Below are 24,548 nucleotides of genomic sequence, written 5' to 3'. Positions count from 1 at the left end.
CTCTACAGATGTATTAGTCAGAAGTGGGTCAGGAGCTGGAGGTCCAGCGTCAAGACAGGTGGAGCCCTGTAATCCTTATTCTGCCTGTGATTTATGGACCTGCTGAGGACAGACAAGAGCCTGGCAATCAGCCTAGCAATGGGCCTGGATTCTGAGTGGGATGTGGGCTTCTGGGTGGGTTGGAGGTGGCAGAGAGAGCCTGCCTGTGAATCCCACTGACCAGTAGTTCTGGCACCCCTACCCCTACCCTACCCTACCATCCCCTCCTCAATGAATCTGCATTTACCAGACATGAAGGAAAAGCACATTCATCAGCTGCCACCTCCCTCTGGCCTTCAGACTAAACCAGTTCACTCTTTCCAGGAATTCAACCACCTCCGCCTGTCACTCCAGGACACTCATGTTTCCCACGGCTAGAGCTTTTAATCTATTAGTCTTTTACTTCTACCTCCTTTCCCCAACATGAAATTGTCAGAGCCTCAGTTTCTTTATCCATAAAATGAAGATAATAGTAATCCTTATTGTAAAGACAGGTATTGCCTAAAAAACTCGTACATATAGTGAGTGCTCAATAAAAACTAGTTATTGTCAGGGAGGTGCACTCAACTAAATAATGAGGAGTCAGGTTATTCTGATGGGAAAGATGGTGTGATAAGGCTTTGCCAGGCTTTGTTGGGAGGAAGATAGGGAGAAGAGAGGCATGAACATGGAAGTGAGATCAGAAACACTGGGGAACAGATGCAAGAGGGGGCAGGATGATAGTTTGGGGTGTGACAAGGCCAGAGGGTAGGGAGTGGCCTAGGACTATGTGTCTAGATGCACTTGTTCATGTCTCTTCCAGCTGCTGAGTCTGATGGCCAGGTAACCTGAGTGCGAGGCTCAGGATGAGTCAGCATAGATGTGTAAGTCTAGGTGGCCCTTTATAATCACCTGTAGAGTCTAGAAAACTTAGTTCTATTTTCCGCTTTTGCTGTTTTCCCACAATGTGACTCTATAACCCACTTCCCTCTCTCCATGTAGATGTCTTCAGCTGTAAAATTAAGGAGCTGGGTCAGGTTGTCTCAATGACCCCTCCCAGCTCTGACATTCTAGGACACTGAGCCAATTGTCCGACTGAGCATTCTCCCTGGACAAAAGTAAGTCAAACTGGATGATCTATCTTTACTGAGGGCCTATAATGTGCCAGGTCATGGGCTAGGTGTCATTATATGCATAGAAGCATTTTATTTCAATTATGGGAGTTATTACCATCAAGGGGTTCTGAGCCCCACCTTGACAGCACATCATCACCTCTATTTCTTTCCATGTCTTACTGCACTGGTGAAATGATGCCATCTTCCTAGTGTTCTTGAGCAATCTCAACAGAGATTTCCACTTTCTTTCTAGCCTCAGATTGCCTCAGAAACTCCCCTCTGGATTCTACCCTTCTGTAATCCTCTTCTGTTTGTGGTATTCCCGGGGGGACAGGTCTTATCTGTTCTATATGTCATTGCAGACACATTTCCAGGCTTTATCAGGCTGTTGACAGTACCCATGATTCCATCCTGAATCCGGGGCCTGCTAGTACACAGGGAACTGGGATCAGGAATAACTCTCAGGGGTTCGTGCTGGGAAGATCTGCACAGGGGCTAGAGACCCTTCAAGCAGACTGAATTCCAGCAGCCAGTACTAATAATGGTGAATACTCATTAGGCATATTTTCCAGGCACTGGGTTAACCCAGTGATTCTCAAGCAAGAATGGATGGCATCAGGGAATTTTTGGCAATGTCTAGAGATACTTTCAGTTGTCACAACTGAGGGGAAGGTGTGCTACCAGCACCTAGTGGGTGTAGGTTGGGCTAAACATCCTACAATGCACAGGGTACCCCACACAGCAAGTGATGATCTAGCCTGAAATGTCACTAGTGCTGGGGTTGAGAAACTTTGGGTTAAACCCTATGCATGCATTATCTCATTTAGTCATCAAACCATCCCTGTGAAACAGCTGCTACTGTTATTACCACCCTCCCCTGTTTAGAGTTGGGGGAGCTGCAGATTAGAGAAGCATGAAGCAATTTTCCCAAGTTCACCGAGTGGGAGAGTGACAGAGCTAGGCTATGATCCCAAGTTTGGCTGACTCCAAAGCCTGCATACTTCACTACTTCGTTGGGAACGAAAAGGTCGGGCCAACTGAGCTTGTAGGTCAGGACAAAGAGCATGGCTTGGGAGCTGATTCTCAGAGGTTCCTCAGGACCCCAGGGCCCCCTAAGGCCCAGTAACTACTACTAAGTCTTGTTGCCACTGCAGGAGAACAGGGAAGCTCAGCCCCCACTTGCTGGGGACACAGTCTCCCGGGGTCCTTGGATTGACCTAGGGGGCCGATCTTGATTGCTTTCAGCTGAGCTGAGCTAGGGAAGGCAGGACATCATCCTAGTAACTTCAGCGTCAAGTCCCATGGCTCTGACATCTCCAGCTGTGGAATCAAGTGCGGGGAGGAGACTCTGACAGCCGGCGGCACATGCTCACAGCCAAGTGAGAGATGTGGCAACGTGCCAGAAGTCAGGTCTCCTCTGATGTTGTCTGCAAACGTACTCAGAATATCGGCACAATGGGAGTTGACCTGTGCATGGACACAGGCCTGGTATCCAGTTTGCCCCCGATAATGAATGAACCAACATATCAAATGGGCGAATGGATACTTCTTCTATGAGGTCAAACCTTGGAATACAGTGAGAGGGCTGGGCAGAGATCACAGAGGGGAAGGCAGAGCCAGGCCTGTGGGGTGATGCTTTGGTGGATGGGATAACGCCAAGTCCTCCAGAGGGGTCAGAGAACAGCAGCTGGAGCTGTATCTTCTAGAACACAAGCCACAGGAGACTGCAGGGAAGTCTGACTCCAAGCACCGTAGGGGCTTGACTAATTTTTGGACTGCATCATTGGAATGTTTGGCAACCAGGCCTTAAACTCAGTGACCTCCCAGACCCAGGGGTTGCAGAGCCTGCAGGAGCCTTCCTCCCCAGAACATCCCCTGGGTGAGGGTTGAGGTCGCAGATGGACTCAGGAATTTAGTTTATTGTTCCTGAGGTGGAAATAATTCTCCATATTCTGGTTTCTCCTTTCTAGGCTCTTTCAAAGACCATATTTATACCGATAAACTGGTGTCATGGAGTCCAGAGAGATCAACTAAAGGCACATAACTCTGGGAGCTTTCTTGTTGTTGTTGTTGTTGTTTTCCTCTATGGAGGAAAGGGGAGGAGGGGACGGGGGTGGGAAAGGGAACTGAAATTCATCAATGGTTTATTTTGGGTTGAGCGCTTTTCATGGTCACATTAACGAGGTAGCAGAGTGACCTGAAATGGTGCCAGGCAGACCTGGCTGGCCAGAGACTCCCTAAACCTCAGTTTACTCCTAGGTAAAAGGAGATAATACTTGTACCTATTTTCTAGAGTTGTGATTTAATGAGCTAATACATAAGATGGGCTCAGTCTAGCAGGGGCTACAGAATAAAGACCTCACTAAATGTTTAGCCAGCATTGTTGCTATTTTAAATTTATCACTCTTCCCCACCCTGGGAGGTGGGACTTATTGTCCCCATTGATGTATGAGAAAGTCAAGGCTTGGCGGGGTTACTGGGGTGCAGCTTCGTTCTCAGTTCCTCCGGCAAGTCTCTGCTGGCCTCCAAGGCCAGGGCAAGTGTCCCCTGTCCATGCGGCCCAGGCCCCTGATCTTCCCTCCCAGCTTGCATTGCAGCATAGAGCGAGAGTCCATTCACAGTCCCAGCCCCTGCCATGCTGTTGGCCCATGAGGACAGCCTCCGGGCCCACAGGATCGTTCTCGGCTGTGATGAGCACCAAGCAGAGCATTGGTTCATGGTGAAAGCTGAGGACACGTAGGTAATTCAGAGCCATTGGACCCAGTGGTCTGAAGTTGGGTTTGCTTCTTTCTTACAGTGTGTGTATGTGTGTGTGTTCTTTCTTAGGAATGCGGAGTAAAGTGGGTGGCTGGGGACATCCTTTAGGTGTCAGCAGGTCTCTTCCTTGGCATAGTGACAATGGCAAACCCAGCCTATTTTCCCTCTCCTTGCTGCTCACCTCTCTCCACCAGTTTCTACACAACCTAAGATTCCCAAAGAGAGAAAGCCAATGTACCCATCCATCTAGAAGAGATTGGGAGTCAGTTATATGTTTCCTTGGTGCAGAAATACACAAATCACAATGGATCCTTGCAAGTGACGGGGAAACAATGGCTGATTTCAGCATAGGGTTCTGAGTCTTTCAATTTTCTTCCTTCACTTTCATTCCTAGCTCATCCAGTTCTCCCGTATCCCATGAGGATTGCTCAACGCGGGATCTCGGCCAGCTGATGGAGGGTGAGCCCAATTCCATAGAGGAGCTATTATGAATTAGTTAATCCAATGGTTTGAGCTCCTACTCTGTGCCGGGCCCTGCACTAAGCACTGAGGGTACAATGCAGGACAAAAGGAGACAAGTGCCTGCCCTCCAGAGCTTACAGTTTGGTGGAAGATAGGGGTGATTGTCATATAGTCACACTATGGACATACATAATGAATCCAAAACTACACATAGATATAATTGCTCTGGAGGAAAAAAATAGCTCTATGAGGACTTGACCTAGATTAGGTGATCAAAGAACAGTTCCCTTAGGAGGTAAAACTGGGCAGAGATCTGAAGAATGGATAGGAGGTGGTGGATAGAATGTTCCAGACAAAGGGAACAGCTTGTGCAGAGTCTCTCTGGAGACCTGGAAATAAACAAAGGCCTTAGGGTGAGAACATGGAAGTTGAAGGTGCACAGGGTGTAAGCCAGGCTGGAAAGGCAGGCAGTGGTGGACGGTGTGGGGTCTTGTAGGCTAAGGTTAGTATTTGGCTTCAAGTCTAAGAAAAGTGGGAAGCCATAGGAGGGGATTTAGAAGCTGAGATACAATTTGATTTATTTCTTTAAAAGATTGTTCTGGCTGCTGTGGGAAAAAGAAGAGTGTCTGAGTGCATATTGGGATACCAGTAAGGAGACAAAGCTGGTTGTCCAGGGAAAGGCAACCGTTGCTTGGACACAAAGGGGTGGCAGAGATGGGGACCAGAATATAGGCTTCGGAGGTAGCAATGCAGGGACTGGGGCAAAGGGAGTTATCAATGGAGACTTCCAGTTTTCTGGTTTGGCAACTGGAAGGGTGGTGGTCCCACTTTGGGACACCAATGATGCTAACAGAAGGTGAGGTTGAGGGGTGGAGGGAGACAGACGAAGAAGGTGGCCTTGGACTCAATGAGCTTCAGGACCTGCGGGACATCTGAGTGTAGATGCTAGTAGGCAGTTGGATGTATGTGTGTGTCCCTCTCGCTCTGCAATTCTTCTGAGAACTGATCCTGGAACTCTTTAAGACTCAGCTTCATTTCTCTGTTGCTGCTCAGGTTTGATCAGGCCATAGTTAAGCCACTTGAGTTCCTTTTCTTTCATATTAAGATTTTTGAGTGAGAAAATGTGGCCCTCCCAAGAAGAGGTAAACCTGGTTCTATTTATTACCACTGTTAAGGAGATGAGATGAAATGCCAACACGACAGGGCTCCCAGGTGAGCCCTGAGACTATGTATTCCTGAGAGAGGCCTCTGAGCCTGGGTCTGGGAGAGCTTTGTCTCACCTGCATGGAGCCGGTGGGAAGGATTCTCCTGAGTAGGACTTGGCATCTATCTTTATCCTGGCCAAGCAAATGTACATCTTTCTTTTATCATTTTTAATAATGTCATTCATCTATTTACCGATTTATTTAGTCGACTTTTATTGAATATACTGATTTAGATTCTGGACACAGAGGATAAGACAGATGGAGTCTCAGCTCTCATGAAGATTGCACACCAGTTGGGGAGACAGGCAACAATCAAGGAAACGAATATGCAAACAAGATAATTTCCAATGACTTTAGGGAAAGCATCTCTGAGGAGGGACATTGGAGGGAAGCCTGATGAATGAGCCAGCCAGTCATGCAAAGGGCTGGGCAGTGATGGGGGACAGCTGTGGGGCACCCACGTGTAGGTCCTGAAGATACATATTTGAGGAAAAGGAAGGAGGCCAGGGTGCCAACTCAGTAAGCAAGAGGGAGAGTGATAGGAGATGAGATTGTGGAGACCAGAGGGGCTGGTCCATGTAGGCTATGGTGGATTTTGTTCTAAGTGGATTGGGAAGGCATGGAAGGCTTTAAAGCAGGGAATGATCTGTCTTGATTTGTCACCTAAAAAGATCACTTTGGCTGCTATGTAGAAAATACGTTGTTGGAAGGCCAAGGGTAGAAGTAAGGAGTCCAGTGAGGAGGATGTTGCAATTATCCCTGGGAAAGGTGCTGAGGCCTGGACCGAGATGGTGGTGGCAGCCATTGGCTCTGAAGCCTTTCTTCTGTGTGCTTACATGAATGACAAATGTCCCATGCCCAGAGGGACTCTATAATTAATTCTGTCATCCATTGCTCACCATAGCTACCACTGTGGGTCTTTCCAAAACAAAGAAGGGTGAATGAGTAAATTTCTCTCTATTAAGTAATCTGTAAGTCTTATTTCTCTTATAGTTTACCATCATTGGTTGTTGTTTTTTTTTTTTTTTTCCACCAACTAAATCATTGATCATTGTGATGGTTAATTTTATGGGTCAACTTGAGCAGGTCATGAGGAGCCCAGATATTTGATCAAACTTTCTTTTGCGTGTTTCTGTGAAGGTTTTTTTCGAATGAGATGAACGTTTAAATTGGTAGACTGAGAAAAGTAGATTGTCTTCCCAAATGTGGGTGGGCCTCATCCAATCAGTCGAAGACCTCAGTCAATCAGTTGAATAGAACAAAAAGGCAGAGGAAGACAGAATTCTTTCTTGCCTGACTGCCTTTGAACTGGAACACCAGCCTTATCCCTGCCTTCGGACTCAAATAGAAACATTGGTTTTCCCTGGGTCTTGAGCCTGGTAGCTTTTATTTATTTATTTTTATTATTATGTTATGTTAATCACCATACATCACATCATTAGTTTTTGGTATAGTGTTCCATGATTCGTTGTTTGCGTATAACACCCAGTGCTCCATGCAGAATGTGCCCTCTTTAATATCCATCACCAGGCTAACCCATCCTCCCATCCCCCCTTCCCCTCTAGAACCCTCAGTTTGTTTTTCAGAGTCCATCGTCTCTCATGGTTCATCTCCCCTTCCGATTTCCCCCCCTTCATTCTTACCCTCCTGCTATCTTCTTATTTTTTTTTTTTTTAACATATAATGTATTATTTGTTTCAGAGGTACAGATCTGCGATTTAACAGTCTTGCACAATTCACAGTGCTCACCATAGCACATACCCTCCCCAATGTCTATCACCCAGCCACCCCATCCCTCCCACCCCCCCCCACTCCAGCAACCCTCAGTTTGCTTCCTGAGATTAAGAATTCCTCATATCAGTGAGGTCATATGATACATGTCTTTCTCTGATTGACTTATTTCGCTCAGCATAACACCCTCCAGTTCCATCCACGTCGTTGCAAATGGCAAGATTTCATTCCTTTTGATGGCTGCATAATATTCCATTGTATATATATACCACATCTTCTTTATCCATTCATCTATCGATGGACATCTTGAGCCTGGTAGCTTTTAGATGGAAATTATACCCTCAATTTTCCTGGTTCTCAGGCCTTTGGACTCAGGCTGGAACTAAACCATTGGCTCTTTTGGATCTCCAACTTCCTGATTCACCCTGCAAATCTTAGAACTTGCCTGTCTCCATAATCACTTGAATCAATTCCTTATAATAAATGTAATAAAAATAATAAATATAATATATATTTATATATTATATAATATATAAATATAATATATATATAAAATATAAAAGTATAATATATATAATAGATATATATACACACACACACAAAGAGGTTTATTATAAGGAATTGACTCTGTCTATATGCTCTTTCTACACACACACATACACATTTGTAGGCAGAAGGAACAAATATACAAATATATATGTATATATATACACACACACATATATATATATATATATATATATATATATATATATATACCCAGAGATTTCTTATATGTATATACATATACAGACCCAAGCACACATTGGTCTGTTTCTCTGGAGAACACTGACCCACACAATGAACCAATGCTTTGTGTTATTATCGGGAAGACCTCTGGGCACGGAGGTGGTTCTGCAGTCTAGATCTGGTAGCAAACACCTAGGTTTTGGGAAGATTGAGCTATATTTTCAAAAGAATGAAAAACATGATTTGTTTAGGAAAAGCCAGATAGTTCACGGTGCCCAGATCATAGTTTCACGCTAGGAGCAGTGATTCAGCAGGAGGGGGCATAGGGAGAGGAGGGTAGGAAGGCTTTGCCATGATGGGATTTGGCAACAGTAAGGAGGTAAAGAAGGCTCTAGAGCAGAGGACTGACACATTTAAAGGCATACTCGAGAAAGGCTCCCCTGGTTGCAGTGAGAAAGGCCTAGAGAGGGTGAGACAGGGAGCAGGGAGCAGGATTAGGAATCTGCCACCATAATCCCAGGGAGCAAGGAGCAGCCCCTGGATTCAGGCCTGACTGTGGGGATAGAAGGGACGGAGCACCCTGAGGGATGCTTAGAGGTGTTGGTGGCAGGGCTTGGTGGTGGTTGGACATGGAGAGAGCAGGAGAATTCCAAGGTTTCTGGCTTGAATAACTGGGAGGATGGCAGCAATGGGACCATCGATTATTACAATCAAGAAAGCCCCTTATTTCTATGTCTTATAAAATAAATCAGAAAGACATCATTATAGATTGTTTTCCACTCCCTCCTGTATCTTTGCAGCTCCTGTCAACAAAAGATGGAGTCTCATTTCCCCTCCCCTTGAATCTGGACTGGCCTGTGACTTGCTTTGGCCCAGAGGAGTGGTGGACGGGGTGGTATGGCGGGTCTGAGGCTAGGCTTCAAGAGGCCGTGTCAGAACCCTGTCCAGCCATCGTGGGAACAAGGCTAGCCTGCTGGATTCTGAGACACCCTGTGAAGCTGAGATGAGCCATGCCGCTGTGGCCGTCCTGGGGCAGCCAGCCCCTGGCTGACGAGCCTCTCTGCCTGAGGTCTCTGAGTGGGCTCAGCCAAGGAGAGCTGCCCAGCTAAGCCCGGCCTGAGTGGCGAGCCACAGAATCATGAGCAGAAGAGATGACTATTGTTTCAAGCCACTAAGCTGTTGGGTGGCCGGTTAGACAGCAAGAGGGAAGTGGTACAGGGATTTGTGAAATAGACGTAAAGCTAAAATCAACGGGGGATGGTGTGTGGCTATTGTATAAGCTTCACTGCACTCTGCAGGAGTTCATGAGGGTGAAATGAGAATAAGAAAGCCCCTTGAGTCACCCTCTCATGAAGTTCTTAGAATAGTTTGTTTAAGGAATCAGTCAGCGTACATTTTTCCAGAAAATTCATTTTGCCCCCTTGATGACCCTAGTCCTCATCCCTGTCACAATGGGGTTGTGCCCTATTGGAAGACAAACAGTTCTGGAGCATCCAGAACTTTCCTGGTTTTGGCACCCAAAGTCCCACATCCTGAGAAACCCTTCAGCCTCAGACAAACAGGGACAGTGGGTCACCCTATTGTGCTTTGCTGCTTGCAAGTTCACATTCACCCACTGGCTTCCAACGGGGGCGGTGGGGGCTGGGGGAGGGGGGCGTTGGTTTGCTGTTGCCCATTTGATAGACAGGGAAGCTGAGATCCAGCAAGTCTGAAATGCCCCTCGGACCACCCAGCTGGAAGGCAGCCAGGAGAGGAGCTGAACCCAAGGCAGCCTGATGCTCATACTTGAGCCTGTTGTTGTACACCTGGTATGTGGGGCCGTGGAAGTGAGGAGCTGCACCCTGGACACACTCCAGCATGCCATCCCCTCTCCAACCGGATCATTTTCAAACGTATCGTTCGAGGTCTGACACCAGGAGAGAAGAGCGCACGGCTTATTTCGTAGCTCACTCTATGGAGAGAGATGACTCGGGCCACGGCCCACCCTGACCCTACCCTCTGAGGCCAGAGTTGCTGTCAGTTCCGATCTGACAATGGCAGTGCGGATGAGACTCGGCTCCAGAGAGAGACTTCAGAGAATCCAGAAAAAGATGAGGCAGGCAAGGGGGACAGGGACAGGAATAGAGAACTGGTTTCGTCTCTTTCAGGAACTGTGTTGATTCTTGATCGTGAACTCTTTGTTTGAAAAGAAAATCCATTTTTCATACATTCAGAATTCCAAGCTGCCGAACATTTCCTTCCGTGATGAGACGCATTCAGAACAAAAACGTGCAGCCTGATTTGTCTTTCCCTGAAATCAAAGGCACTGTTCGAAAGAGACTGCGCTCGCCACACAAAGGTAGCAGATGTTTGCTGAGATTGAGCCGCACAAGCATCCACACGTTCAATCTTGGGAGCATTTCGGTTTTTGAAAAGAGGAACAGTTTTGTGTCATTCTGTGTTGCGCGGAAGCTTCTGGTACTGGTGCTCAGGTGGGGTGTGGATGAGGGCGGGTTTGATCCAGACGGCTCTGCAGGGGAGGATGGGGCAGGACGCACCACATCATCAGGCGCCCACTGAGCACCCAGTGTCCACCTAGGATGGTGTTAGGTGCAGGGGCTGAGGGCACAGGGCCTTCAGCGTGCCATGATCTTAATTCTGGCCAGCAAAGAGTTTCTAAGTCTAAGACTTCCTACACTCACAGCTTCAGAAAGCCGATTCTAAAGCTGAACTAGCTTTTAATTTCCCAGGTGTATTTCCCTTCTGTCATTCTCGCCTCTCCCAGATTTCTCCCTGTCCCTCATCCCTGGGATGTGATCAGTCACAGAAACCTGCATATTCTATTCCCCCAAAATGGAATTCAGAATCCATGCCCTGTTTCCATTTGCAATGCAGATTTCATCCCTTCTCCTCACGACCAAGCCACCAGAAACACCCCGGTTATGTGTATATATTTATATAATACCCCTCAAGCTGTTTTGCAATGATCCGTTCAGAGGTCATACCAGGAGCTCCTGGAGGTTAGGTTCACCTTGACTTTCTCAGTAGCCAGCGCAGGGTCTGGTATCTTCCTGGGGTTCATCAATATGCATGAGTGAATGAGGAAGTAAGAATGTAAATGATGGGATATTCCTTAACCATCCCCACCATGCCTTTCAGACCCCTCTGTTCCCACAGCCCTCTTTTTTTTTTTTAACTTGCCAACTCCTATTCATCCTTCAAGATCCAGTGCCCATGTTGCCTCCTTCAGGAAGTCTTCCTGACATCCTCAGCCTGTGCAGCTTATTCATTTCTCCCTGTGCGCTTCCGCAACATTTCTGACGCATGTGCACAGCAGAACGCATACCTTAATGACTAATGTGTCTGAGTTCTTGCTTGTCCCTGCCAGAGATGCAAGACAATTTAGCTTCACAACTCTGTTCTGCCTGATGTTGCTGCCTGAGGCAGTGTTGAGCTAGATTCTGAGGGTGACTTTTCAGCAGTATATTCATATATACATAATGTTTCTATTTTATATAATACATACAATTTTTCAGTGTATTAGAAGGAGCAGGCCCAGTTCCTCACCAATGAAGTAAATCTAAAGAACATGACAACAGTGATAAAAGGCAGTGACGCAGACAGGCCCATGTGGGTCAGCCTGCCATCTGGTGTGGCTTCTGGAAGATGAAGCCTGGTTCGTGCAGACAGGCTAAGGATTGCTGATCCCAAGGCCTGGGTAGGGAAGGTGCGTGAAGCCACCCTTTAGCTTCTGTTCTGTTCCCTGTGCAAGATGGTGGCTAAGAGGCGAAGTTCTCTTGATTCTCAGCTTACTCCATGCCAGGCTGATGTTGGGCATAAGGCATCAAACTCTGATAGTTACAGGGGTAGACTTTAGGTTTAGAAAAATTGGGTTAGAATCCCCACTCTGTCATCTCCAGTTGTATGATTTGGGGCAAGTTGCTTAGCTTTCCAAAGCCCCAATTTCCTTAAAAGGAAAGGGCGCTTCATACTAAGTCAGCCTTTGTAGAGTCCCTGGTAGTGCCAGGCACTGTGTTTTGTGCTACCTACTCGTGCCAGCCATGACCACCAGGGAGGTACCATTGCCACCCCCATGTCACAGATGAGAAACTGAGGCTCAGGATGCTTGGGGAACACGTCCAAGGTCACTCAGTTGGAAAGCACCATGTCTGGGGAGAAACCCAGAAAGCTTGACTTCAAGTCCAGTACTCTTAGCTGTGACTCTCATTAATCACTTTATGATAAAGATTTTTGGAAGAATTACGGGAGTTAATTTTTAAAATGGGGCTCTAAATGCTTAAGAAGTGATAGCTTTTTACGATACTTTTGGAGCACTTCGCGGAGTATGCAAAATGGACAGACTCACATTCCAAGAGAAAAACAAATAAGGCCCTCAGAGTTTTGGACACAGAATATTTCAATTCTAACGATAACTTATTTTTATACTATAAACATCAAGGAAAAAGTAACCGATTCCTTATAAAGAATATGAAAATCAGCTGTCTTGAGACTTCTCCTTTGCTTGCTTTCCAAAATTGGAGAAGCCCTTACAAGGTTTCGAAGGAAGAAGATCAGGACCTAAGAATTTTGAGGACTTCATAGTTCCAGGAACAGGTAGACATTCTCTCAGGTCCAAGGACTCAAACCGACTTACAGTAGAGATGTAGGACAAATGAATGGAAAGAAGGCGGGCATGGGGGAATGCTGGTAGCAAAGGACACGAGATTCTTTCTTTTTGAAACTTAGACCCCAGGTTCAGAAATCCAGGAGGCTGTATTACACTCCTGGGCCCGTGAACTCTCATTATTTCGCTCAGCTACTCTTCTGCTTCTGCACCTTCCCTGAGACCAAGAAATATATTTCCCTATGATTTTTATCTCTTCCTTAATATAGGTTCGATCATTTAATTCAGGAAAATGGGGATTAGGAGGCCCAAAGTGGTTAGTGGACTTGTGGGGTTCCCACAACTATCGAGGGGCGGTGTGGGATTCCTCCTGGGGGACACAGCTTCTGCTCTGCAGGGGAGCCGACCACCTCAGGGCAGAGCTGGGACTGCCACGGACCTCCCGCACGTGTGCAGCTATTTCCACAGGCTGCCTGGTTTTCTGCGGTTTGGGGGCTCAGGAGGCCACTGCCCGCCCCCCAGGGCTTTCTTCTGGGCAAAAGGGCTGCTGCCAGTCCTACTCGAGGGTCCCAGCTGAGGTTGCTCTGCAGAGCAGGGACAGAATCTTCCCAGGCCACGCCTGGCCCCAGAACCTTTCTGCCAGGAGCTTTCTTTAGGGAAGTCTCTCTGATCCTTGGCCAGGAAACCGAGAGTGCGCAAGTCTTCCTCTTTCAAGATAGCCCTGTCCCCTGGCCGAAAGGCCAAGACAGAGAGTAAAGCTGCAGCAGAAAGGGCCTGACATGTCACACTCATGGTTCTGGCCTGGCTTTTTTTAGAAAAGGAGCTCTTTCCCATGGTAAAGGGGAGAAGTCAGACTTTCCTGTTCCTCTTGGGCCGGGCATGAAGCAATCTTCAGCCCTGATGTTGACACCAGGTCAAACCCCCAGACCTTCTCTCTGGGCCCGGCTCCTTGGACTTCTGAGCTCTGACCTTGGCAGCAAGAAAATGACCCACTGGCTGGGGGTTCCACAGCAGCAAGATCTGTGCAGGGCCCTGGCAGAAACGGAGAGGAGCAGGACTGTGGCGGGGACCCAGCCCTGGGGCACGCAGCTGGACTTGGCCCCCAGCTCTATTGCACACTGGCTGGGAGGCCCTGGACAAGTTACTTAACTTTTCTGAATCTCGGTCTCGCCACCACGAGAAGTGGAGAAATTACACTCTCTACACAGAGGGGTTATTTATAGGAGAAAATGAGAAGATCTATGTGAGAGAAGCTTGGTGTAGGGCTTGGCATATGGTATGCCCTCAATAGACATTAATTCCTGTCAGGGTTCCTGAAGTTTGCACCTCAGTCTTTACTTTGAACAATCACACGGTACATAGGAGTAAGGATTGTACACTTAGAGGTGGAGCTTCTGGATTTCACGAGAACTGGGTCCAAGTCCTAGCCCCTCTCCCCCCACAACATACCCACACATAGTAACAGTGTGAATTTGGAAAAGCTCATCCTTTTCTTTAAGCTTGAGTTTTCATCTCCCTTGCTTGGTTCTTGTTGATGGGTGGTGGAGGTGGGGATTTCTGCCTGTGCTGGGCATAGGGTGGACGCGCGATAACCATTCCCATTATTACAAAGGAATCAAGTCAAATCCATCCAGCGGATGGCCTGAGCCTCTATCTGTGGGGCGGACCACCATCAAATATGTGCAGATGGGTCAGTCCTCTGGCCTGGTATGTGTGGTGCAGAAAATCTAATTGGAAAAATTAAGGTCAGAGTAGCTTTCTTGGTTTCATCATTCACTTTTTTGTTACTCCCAGAGCCTGGCACAGGGCCTGGCTTATTTTAAGCCCTCAATGCATATTTGTCAAATTAAAGAAGGCTTTGCTAATGCCAACAGAGTTTTTTTCTGACCGGGCTGGCTCCACGGGCAGGGCCCCATGCTTAGAAGTGCCCCATGCATGGTTTAATGCTCTCTTGTTGCCATCTTGAAACTCTTAATACTTTTTGAAAAAAGGGCCTTTCATTTCCCTTTTGTACTTGGCCCTACAAATTATGTAGCAGGTCCTATGTGCTGGCAAATACACCTTGAAGAAAATCCAAGCCACTCAGGCTGACTTGCTGCTCTGGCCTGTCCCTACCCCCCCTGCCCCCCACCTCGGCTGACCTCTGTGGCCGGGTGCCACCATGCTTCCTGAACTCTAGCCACCCAGACCTATTCCTTTAACAGGTCATGCCTCCAGCCGTTCTCCAGCTCATCCTCTGGTTGGCTCCTAAGTCACCTCCACCGGAAGGCCCACCTTGACTACCCTCCCAGGTACTCTCTATCTTATTAACCTGACTTATACTCTTTATATCATTATAGCCCCTGATTCTTCTTTCTGAAATCCACTTGTTTCTTATTTGTTGACTTGTTTATTTTCTGTTTCCTGCAGTAGACTCACCCCAGCAATGAAGGCAGCAGTCTTCCTGTCTTGTTCCCTGCCTTGTACCCAAAGCATTGCATAGCCCTTGGCACATAGTTGGTACTCAATAAATGCTTATCGGCTTAAGAATGAATGGAATTGGCAGCATTGGGTTTTCATCTCTGATCTCCTAGGACTCTCTTGGATGGGAAGGTGAGAGCTGAGTTGGCAGGACGCACCGAGGTGGGGATGGGAATAGCTGTGTGGGTCCCCAGCCCCTGCCATTAAGCAAGGTGACCACCACGCCCGTATTCTCCTGACAACAGAGGCTGGGCTCCTGGCTTAGGTCCCTGCAGTGGGAGTCCACTCCGCACACGGGGACTTAGAAAGGTCTGAGCGACTGCTGTGGACTAAGAGGTGGGAAATCAGAGCTAGACTGCTGTGGAAACACTGGATTCAGAGGCCATTTCATCCACTGCTCCATTTTGCAGGTAAGAACATTGAGGCTCAGGGAGAGGAAGAAACTTATTCGGTAGCCATAACAATAACAGCAAAAACCCAGCCCAACCCAAACCAAACCAACTAATCAAACAAAAAGAAAAAACAGTCAGAGGCAGTATAACACACAAGGATAATATTAAATGCATTGATATTTACAAGGTGCTTAGGACAGTTTCCTGCACAAAGAGTTCTTTCACTGTTCCAGGAAATTTACAAGACCCTTACTGGTAGCATTTCATCAAATCCTCCTGGCAGCCTATCATATTGCATTCCCATTCTACAGATGAGAAAATAAAGGCCCCAGCTAGGGAGTGGAAGGGCTGGGATGTGACACCAGGCTGGCTGACTCTAGGGCTGGGTTCTTAGCCTCTTCCCTGGGTTGCAGTTATGGGTAGAGCGGGCCTGGCATCTCTGTGCTCTTTCCCAGTACCAGGCAGGCGACTGGCCCGAGTGGGAAATGCCTCTGATTCACATTTGCTCTGCTGGGAAGCCACCTTACTCATTGGCTCATTCATGTTGCAAGTATCCTCTGCCGTCTCCCCAGTGCGTGGTGTCGTGCCAGGAACTACAGGCAGATAGGTGAAGCCAGGCATCTTCTGTGTGTTGGGGCAGCAGTCCCAGCCTGGGGGGACTGGCAGAAGGTGGGCCACATGGCGGAGAGCCAATGGGCACAGGCGAGCTGACTCTGCTGTCCCTCCTGGGGTCCTGGCCCACCCTCTGTGGAGGGTACAGCTAACACAGGGGTCATGAATGGCTGGGATCCCAGATACACCAGAGCAGACCAGACCTGTTCAGTTCTCCTGTGCAAAGTCCCACAGGGAGGGTTGTGAGGGAGAACTCTGGTAGCTCCCAAGGTGTCTGAGAACTGCGCTCCCTCGTGGGCCAGGTGAGCTGTGGAGAGGGGGTGAAGGCCCAGTGGAGGCCATCCCTGGAAGACGCCAAGAGCCTTCAGCAGTGATTTCAGATTCATCTCTCTTTCCTTGCAGCCTGGCTGTCTTGCCTGCTCCCCACACCCTGTCAGGAGCAAGCCCTGTGGGATTTACTGCGCGTCTCTTGAGGTGAGTGGTCCCTCTTCTGTCCATAGCAGAGATCCCAACCTTATGCCATCATCGACTTCATCTGCCTATTCATTCATGCACTTAATACTTTCATTTGACAAATATTTCCTGAATTTCTCTTGTAGGCTAGGTGTTGTGCTGGGCTCTGAGGACACATCTGGAAGTAAATCAGTCATAACTTCTACCCTCACAGGACCCACGTGTTAGAGGGCCAGCATACATAGAAGAAAGCAAGGAGAAAAAAATAATCACACACCCTAAAATGTGCACAGAGGGAAAGAATGGGGTGATCTCAGCTCACGGGAGACAACTGTTAAAAACTCAGGAGTTTCGTGAGCTGGGGGTTAAACACAGGCATTATGAAAAATTAACTTGGGCAAATTTACAAGGAAATAAATTATGTTAAAAATAAAAAAGATAAAATGCATAACTTCTTAATTATTTTACTCCTATCTATGCTCTTTAAACGATTTAGTCCTGCCGTATCCATACAGTGCAAATACCCTCTACTGGTGCGTCACCGTGTCTCCCTTCCTGACACCACGTGGATTCAGTGACCGAACACTGGTAGCTTGACATCGACTCTGACGAGAGTCTTTACTAAGAGCTCCCAAACTGGCAAACACAACAAATCAAGGCTTTTGTTTTTCATGGAGAGCTGGTTGTTAAACATTTCCAGCACCCACTGGAGATCCACGAGAGCCTGACAGAAGAACGGACCTCAGGCAGGAAGGTCAGGGTGGGGGCTGTCTCTAAGGAGGGGGTGTTTTTGGTGAGACCCGAAGGACCTGAAGGTGTCGACCGTGTAACCGAGCACATGAAGTTTCACGTGGAGGGAAGAACAAGGGCGAAGTCTTGAGGTGTGGTGGTTTCTGGGAATGAAGAGGAGACCAAGAGGGCTGTTGAGGAGTATAGACAGCTATAGCACCATGAGTGAGGAGACAGGAAGCTGGAAAAGTGGGCAGGGGCCAGACCATCCCGTGCCAGGGAGTTTGCATTTTATTTGAGGTGCAGTGGGCCCTTGGAAGGGCATGGCTGGGGCCTCAGGCGTCCACTCGAATTCCAGAGTGCCGCCTCATCCCCACCTCTGGGGCACTCCGTGTCTGTCCTCCTTCTCTCCCAGCTCTTTCTCCAGAACTGCAGGGGGCAGGGGAAGCAGGGCATGAATTCTCTTGGGGGCCACCTTCAACCACAGGAGATGGAAAGTGGTGGGTAAAGCCTCCTGTTTTGCACATGGGGAGTTCTAGGAGGCCTTCTGCATACTTCTCAGGGATCCTGGTGCGCTCAAGCCTCTCTGCCTACCAGAATGACCTCAGCAATGTCCCCTTTGGGAAGCTGGGGCCCTTTCTCTGTCTCCCACTTTCTGCTCCTTTGCTCATGCTTCATGGGATCAACTCCCAAATCAATTACCTGCCCCAAAGTCCCTGTCTCAAGCTCTGCTTTGGGGGAGCCCCACACAAAGATGAGGGTTATAAGGGGTGATGGGAACACAGTGAGCACAGAATGGGTAGATTGGGAATGGGCTGGAGGCGCCAGTTCTGCCCCCTCAGCTTCCTCCATCTATGCCTGGGGCCCTGCGCTCCTCCTTCAGGGTCCCCTCTCCCAGGCCCCAGAATCAGTCTTGATCAGGGACAGCCTAGTCCCTTTGCTGAGGCCTGAGTGTGTCAGCCCAGGAGGTAAATCAGACCCAGCACCATGGTGTGGGGACACTCCGGAGGCCTCACTATGTCTGTGCCCAATGCCCTCCCCTCCACGGTGGCCTGTGGTCAGGCTCCTGATGCAGGTCACACTAGGCTGGCCCCTCACCTCCTGATCCCTGTCTTCTCCTGAGGGTGTCCTCATCCTGTCCTTCCCCCATGGTTCTGCCAGCCTGCCACCTAGATCTGATGGTTTGGCGAGCTGTCCGAGTGCCCATGTGGCAGCATGGCTGGTCCCCAGCACTGAGTCTATGCCACATGGACCTCTGTCCTGTGAGTTTCTCAGGTCCTCTGCCATCGGCTGTAACCCCACCCTATTGGCCCAGCCTGGGTCAAATAGGATACCCTCTTCCTCAGTCTCCCCAGTTCAGCATAGGTTAGCAGCTCACTTAGCAGGGTAGGCTTCAAGACATGCTTCTGTTGTAACGAGAGGCTCTGGAATGAAGCAGCTAGGTATTGCTGTTGTGGCTTGTGTGCTCAGAGTAGTCTCTATACACCCCTTTCTCAATCTTTCCCTTCTTGGCCCTCCAAAAGCCATGTCCTTCTATTTCCCCTCCACTTTGTACCCCCTCCCCACCCCCCCCCCCACCCCCAGCACAGGCCCTCCATCAGGACACGAGTTGCCTGCGGCAGTGGACCCCACTCCTTCTAGGACGTTCTTCCTTGGCTCCATGCCCAGGAAACCAGCCTATTCTCCTCCCTCTCCCCTGGGGGCCTGGCTCTCTTCCCCACCATCAGCTCCTCCTGCTGCTCCCTTCTGAAGCTCTACAGAACATTGTGACTCATCCTCTGACTCAGGTGGAGTCTATTTCTGTTCCCACGTTCTGCTCCCTGATGGGCTGGAGATCACAGCTGTCACTCTGGGGGTGGGTGGGGGGACAGCTAGGTTCCCATGTGTGTGTGCTTGTGCATGTGTGTCCATGTGTGTGTGGGAGGCACTTCCCCCAAGAGCCTGGGGAGGGTGGTTCTCCTCTTCCTCGCCCACCTTATATCCCCCCAACTCCTCAAGAGCAGACAAGCATCCTCTAAGGCCCCAGGAGGGATGAGTGGTGGCAGTAGCCACAGAGAGCCTCACCCTGATCTTCACAAGATGACTGTATTATGGAAGATGATTTTTAGCAAAGAAAGTCCAATTGATGATGGCTTCTGGCAAACTCTGAATCCCAGAATCTCTGCATAGTAGAGCTGACAGGAGCCTAGGGGTTGAAGGCAACCACCCACTTGATACTTTGGGCCTAAAAGAGACCCAGATTGGTTAAGAACCATTTCTGAAATTAGCCAGCAAGCAAGTGGCCCAGCTGGATTCGAATCAAAATTAATTCGTGCCCTCAGTTGGTGTCAGATAGTTTTCCTGTCCTCTCTCCTTGTCCCTCTCTAGGCAGGAGCCCCCCTCCACTAGGCATAGTGGCCAGCAGCCATGCGTAGCTGTTAGCAGTTGAAACATGGTGGTCTGAATTGAGAGGTACTATAAGAGTAAAATGCACGCCAGATTTCAAAGCTGTAGCATAAAAAATACTAGGAAAAAAAATCTCATTAATGATTTTGTACACTAATTGCAGGTTTGAAATGGTAAGATTTTGGATATATTGGATTAAGTAAAATATAATAAAATTAATTTCACCCATTTCCTTTTACTTTTTAAAACATGCCTACTAGAAAATTTTAAATTCCATGTGTAATTTAAATATGTAATGGTTCATGTTTGTGGCTCACGTTATGTTTCTAGTGGGGCCGATCAGCCCTCAGGCCAAACCTGGCCCGGTGCCTATTTATATAAATAAAGTTTTATTGAAACATAACCAGGCTCATTCACTTACATAGTGTCTATGGGCAACTTTGCAGAGTCCAGTATTTGAGATGGGGACATTTTGACCCTGAAAACCTGAAATATTTATTCTCAGAAAAAATTTACAGAAAAATTCTGCTGACTCTTGCACTAGACCATCAATTTCATGAGAACAAGGATTGTGAGTTTGACACAGAGTAGGTGCTTAGTAAGTATGAGTTGAATGAATGAATGACTTGATTAATTTTGGAGCATGAGTTTGTTGGAATTCCAGGCAGCGGGGCTAGCATATGTCAAGGCATGGGGCCAAGAAATAGCACTGCGCATGCTGGTGATGGGGGTGTCTGGGGTGGCCCTTTATAGAATATTTGCTGATTTTGCTCTAGATGCTTATATTGGTCTCCTCCTCGGTCCCTCGCCTGGCCTTGTTCTTTCTCAGGCAACTGCCATTCTGCCTACAAAAACCCCACCAAATCATCGAGCTGCTCCAAAATCTTCAATAGCCTGGCCATGGCTTATAGGAGGAAGTCAAAACTTCTTAGCATGGCCCTGCAGCCTGCCTTCTCCCCTCCCCCGCTCTGGGCCTGCTCCTTCCCCGAGCCCCACCCATTCTGGTCTTCGGGACTTTCTTCATCCCCCTCTGCCTGCAAACCTCGCCTTGATCTCTGCATGTCAAATACCCACCCTTCCAGGCTCAGCTCCAATATTTCTTCCTGGAGACACCATGTGGCGTTTTGCCAGTTTGAGTTTCTTTTAAATAATTGTTACCGTAAGATAAATGATAGGAGGCAGTCAGTTCCCACAGCACGTTGTACCTTTTTTTTTCACTGCAGCCCTAATAATTAAAAGCAGGAAATCTCACTTTTTATCTAGTACTTACTGTGTTCACCACACTAAGCTCTCCCCATGTATTGTCTTTGAAAATTCTCTCAACTTTATGAAAGAGGCACTATTTTACCTCCATTTTACCAATGAGGAAACAGACTCAGAGATGTGATGTAAGAATAGTGAGTGGTGACCCTGAACTTCAAATTCAGGTTGGTTGGACTCTAGAACCCGAAGTCTTAACCTAAGTTCTGTGCTCTTTCCTGAGGTTACTTCCTACTCATCCCTGCCTGGGCCCCTGGTTCTTCCTGCAAAGACCCCCACCCCAGGTCCTAGAAGCAGTCCTGACTGGGGACAGCCTCGTCTCTGCTCTGAGGCCCGAGTGCGTCAGCCAAGAGGTAAGTCAAACCCAGTGGGGTTTGTGTGGAGACCACTCCAGACCTCACTATCTGCCCCACCCTCAAGTTAAGTATAACTCTTTGTTCCTTTTTGGGTCTTGACATAAAGGTCACCTCCACAGCAAAGTCCTCCATGATTGCCCAGACTGGGTTAGATCCTGGATATACATTGTCATAGCGCTCAGGTCTTCTCCTTCCATAACTCTCATCACATCTGAAATTTTTTGGTCATGATTCCTTTATCATCGGTTTCCCCTACTAGACTAAGCATCATGGGTGCATGGGCTTTGTTCATAGTTGTATTTCCAGCACCGCTCCAATGCCTGGCACATGCTAGGTGCGCAGTGAATGTTTGAATGGATGAATGAAAGTCTGCTTGTTCTCCTTTCCTGGATATCAGCCTCACTGGTCTCCATCCAGATCCACAGGGAAGCAGAAAAGCATGTGAGTTTCTGTCCTCTCCCTGCCCCTTCCTGAGTGACTTCGTGTGGAAGACACCGGTATGTGTTGAAAGGAGACTATGAGAGATCGATGATCATGAGGCCAGTAATGTCTGATCTTGAGCAGAACTCGAGACGGAAATCCCCTTCCTTGGCCTCAGCCGAGGCAACCCACCCACCATGTGCCCTGTGGAGGCACAGCCTGTGGCCGATGACCCCGCTGAGGGTGGGGGGGGGGTGCAGATCCCCTGCCCCACACACAGATGGGCCTGTGGTGCAGGCGGGGAGCCAGGCCGACCCCCGCCCCCACCCCCAATCCCTTCACCCTGCCCGCAGGGAGTGCCGGGAAGCCTGCTGATCAATCATACAGGACAGCTCCCCTGCTGGGAGGAGGAGTCTGATTCCCAAGCATAGCCAATGGCTACCCCATTTCTCCTCCGCAGTGGGCGTGGCTTGAGAACTTGGGTTTTCACTTGGTTCAGAGGGGGCCCTGGCCGCTCAGGTCAGACCTGTAGCAGTTGGGATTTTAGGACTACCCTGTTCATTCTTCTTTTTTTTTTTTTTTTCTTTTTAAAAGATTTTATGTATTTGAGAGAGAGAGAGCTTGCATGCGCGAGCACGAGCAGGGACAGAGGGAGAGAAAAAAGGACAAGTAGACTCCCCACTGAGCACCAAACCCAACATGGGGCTCGATCCTAGGACCCTGGGATCATGACCTGAGCAGAAGTCAGCCGCTTAACCAAGTGAGCCACCCTGGTCCTCCTTACACATCTCAGAGCTTGGCTGTTGTGTGGGAATGTCAGCCCTCTCCGGGGTGCCGGAGAATCCGATCTCAGCCTGGGTCCAGGTGACCAACTCACTACGGTTTGCCTGGGACTGTCTTGTTTTTAGAATTACAAGTCCCACTGCCAGGAAATCCCTCATTCCTAGGCAAACCCAGAAATTGATCACCGTTCCTGAGTGACCCTTGCTCTGAGTGATCAGGGGCAACATCAGGCGCCCATCCCTGTGTGCCGGCCAACTCTTCATCAGTTTGGCACAAGACTGCAAGATTCCCTGGGGTTCAGGGTTGGGCTGGGGCTGGGGACAGGCAGCAGACAGCTCGGGCTTGCGAATCTGACCAGCCCACAGGGACTGGTATGAACCCTTTTAGATCCGGTGTTAAAAACCAGTATGGGGGCCCCAGGGGTGGTCTGGTCTGCTGGGCTGTGTCTGGCTACATAGAGCTGGCCCGGGTTTTGGGAGATATGTTCATACAGAGCAGAATAAGCCAGACCTGGGTACACAATGGAAATCTAATGTGAGCTACTTAGACGATTTAAGATTTTCTAGTAGCTCTACTAAAAAAAAAACGGATGAAATTAATTTTAGTAATATATTCTATTTAACCCAATTATCCAAAAATATTATCGTTTTAACTGGTGATCAATATAAAATTATTAATGAGATAATATACGTTTTTAAAAAATTCAGCACATCTTGATTTTGACCAGCCACATTTTAAGAACACATGGGGCTAGTTCTGGGCAGTGCAGAACTAGGCATTTTGATGGCAGGGAGAGGATCTCTGTTCAGACAGGGCTTCTGAGGTCTCAGCAGGTCCATTTTTAGGGGATATTTGGGGTCCTTGAAGATGAAGATATATCTGTGGATTTCAAAGTCATTGGTTGTCCCAGTGTGACACTGAAGCTGGCTGGGGATCCTATCTGGGGACTGTAGGTCCGCTGGGGCAAGAGTGGTGTTGTTCATAGTTCATCTTGGTAGGGTAGCCAGGCCGCAAGGAGAAATGTCTGTGGGCATGGCTGGGGAGGGGCTCTTTTTTATTCTTGGACAAGGTCTGTAGTCAGTCTGCAGTCTTGGCGAGCCTGAACCCTAATGGAGCAAGTGGGAGCAAGAGGCTCCTGCTGGGAGAGTGTGCCTTCCCTTCCCACGTCTCTTTCCACCCTCCGGGGCAGGTTGTGGATTGCGTTCTGGGTCTGGTTCCCATCTCAGGGTCCAGCGAGCCCAGCCAGTGAGCCCCAGTGCTTAAGAATAGTTTTGCAAATGTCGATTTCCTTCTTAAGAGCAGTAGTTCTTTGTTTTTTGAAAGTTGTGCTTCCTTCCCTTGGGAAAATGGATACGCCACACTTTTTAAATACAATGACAGGGGTACAGAGGCACCCAGAAACATTCTTTGCCCTCAAGAGTAAGCATTTCCACTTATGGTAAAAAAAAAATACGGAGTCCTTATGAGGCACAGAAGTGAGAGCTGAGCCCCGTTCTGTGTCTCTCTGCTCCACGTGCAGTCACGTTGACAGTAAAAGCTCGTTTTAACTTTTTTGTTCCCACTCTAGGAATGACTAAGGTGAAGTCTACCTTTGCAGAGCCCATGCGGAAAAGCTGTCTACAGGACACTAGAACAGGACAGCTCTTTAGGACACCGTGCTTTAGTACTTGAGGAAGCATCTTCTCATAAATTGTCTACAAGACAACGTGCTTTGGAACTCAGAGAAGCATCTCTTTTCACATAACCAATTACAGAACTAATTACAAACTGTTTTTATCTGTTCATTAAGGTAGATATAATTAAGGCAACATTTTGTTAAACTGGTTTGAGTGTGTGCTCTAGAGTAATAATTACTACTTTTATTTCTTCGTGATGCTTTCTAATTTGTCTTGGCTTCATCTAAAGCCACCTCCTGTTCTGTCTTGCTCTCTGTTCTTCATCAGAAAGACTTGGGTCCCTTGTCCTGCGTCCCTGCCACTTTCCTGGTTACTTTCTGTTCCTCCTTCCGCTGTCCCCTCTAATCTTGCTTCCTCCGGGAGGCCACCGTGATGCCCCAGATTGGAGGAGTCCTCTAGTGT

General features: G+C 48.3%; 1 long non-coding RNA gene across 2 annotated transcripts; it reads left to right on the top strand.

Moving 5' to 3' along the window:
- The first annotated feature begins 14,671 nt into the window (after positions 1–14,671).
- LOC118527601 (uncharacterized) lies at positions 14,672–24,264 on the top strand. Of its 2 annotated transcripts, XR_013442054.1 has the most exons (5): positions 14,672–14,911; positions 15,030–15,212; positions 16,487–16,558; positions 21,135–21,264; positions 24,038–24,264. It is a non-coding gene; the product is annotated as an uncharacterized LOC118527601 (long non-coding RNA). The 2 variants fall into 2 exon arrangements; XR_013442053.1 differs by lacking the exons at positions 14,672–14,911; positions 15,030–15,212 and adding an exon at positions 15,346–15,490.
- The last annotated feature ends 284 nt before the right edge of the window (positions 24,265–24,548 follow it).

Source organism: Halichoerus grypus, chromosome 10, assembly GCF_964656455.1.
Source record: "Halichoerus grypus chromosome 10, mHalGry1.hap1.1, whole genome shotgun sequence".
Classification (NCBI taxonomy): domain Eukaryota; kingdom Metazoa; phylum Chordata; class Mammalia; order Carnivora; family Phocidae; genus Halichoerus; species Halichoerus grypus.
Note: the sequence above shows the minus strand (reverse complement) of the source record. Positions and strands in the feature narration are given on the sequence as shown.